Source organism: Octodon degus, unplaced genomic scaffold, assembly GCF_000260255.1.
Source record: "Octodon degus isolate 3935 unplaced genomic scaffold, OctDeg1.0 scaffold00007, whole genome shotgun sequence".
Taxonomy (NCBI): Eukaryota; Metazoa; Chordata; class Mammalia; order Rodentia; family Octodontidae; genus Octodon; species Octodon degus.
The window spans coordinates 23,522,029-23,523,145 of record NW_004524583.1 but is presented as its reverse complement, the minus strand read 5'-3'; the positions used below and the strand labels follow the sequence as shown (position 1 = coordinate 23,523,145).

The window sequence follows — 1,117 nt, the reverse complement described above, 5'->3', positions numbered from 1 at the left end:
TGTAGGGACTTAAAGTTCAACATATCAATACTTGATGAAAAATACTTGTTCCATGTTATGCCTAAGATGTTTGATATTCAGACAGATAGTGAGGTTGAGCTTAACAGTTTCAGTTGCATGGTAATTACAATAAGCTTGTCTTCTGGATGGTTAGCAACCTAAGTTTGCAGACCAAATTAGAGAAAAAGGAGGGCCTCAAGGAAAGCCAACATTTTGGCCCTAGCCTTCTAAGGTCAATTAAGACTCAGGACAAGGGGCCGGGGAGATGGCTTAGTGGAATAAGCGCTTCCCTGGCAAGCACATGGACCTGAGTTCAATCCCCGGTTCCACCACAAAAAGACTCAGGACATATGAGAACTTGTTCTGTAACGTCATGTAACTCGAGAGTGTCCCAAATTTTCTGATCAAGGAGATTTCACAGAGAGCACATTGGCCAAGCAATGGCCATGACTCATCCACATGGCTAACAACTGACAAAGGTTCTACATCTGAGGTACAGGATCTCAGGATAAATCCTGAGGGGATTTCACTGACCTTATCAGACCCAAAAGCTACAACTCTTGTTGCATAGGTCCTGCTTTACCTTGGTCTTAACCACCCAGCAGAAAAGTATAAAAACAAAATATAAGAAGTAAAGCCATGCTGTTATGTTGAGCTGTAGGGGACTCAGGTCAACGATTTCTGACATTGTCAGGCAAGCGGAAGACCCAATACTATTATGGGCTACTGGACTCTTTTAGAATATTTTGCTGATTTTATAAACCTATAATATTCATATAACGGAACTTAATAAAAAAAGGGGATACATATGAATGCCCATTTTGTATCTGTGTATTCAAAGTGGTTAGGATAGATATATATAGTTACATTCTCTTAATGAATAGAGGGATTTGTTCTTATGGTGTTTGTCAATAGGATATCATGTCCACATCTTGTACAGCAGTTAACCACTAGGAAGAATGTATGCAATGTGTTAATTATTGAAACTCACCTACCAGTTTGGTTTGAAACTGTCTCATTGCTATTTGTTTCTCAATAAAATTATGGGGAAAAAAGAATACATAAATACAGTAAAGGATAAAACCACAGGGTCAGGTAGATGACTCAGTAGAATAAG

General features: G+C 38.9%; 1 protein-coding gene across 1 annotated transcript in view; it reads left to right on the top strand.

The window, feature by feature from the left end:
* Positions 1 to 1,117, top strand: part of Pcnx4 (pecanex homolog 4) — a 46,620-nt gene that overhangs the window by 12,335 nt on the left and 33,168 nt on the right. The gene's annotated exons all lie outside the window — the stretch shown is intronic.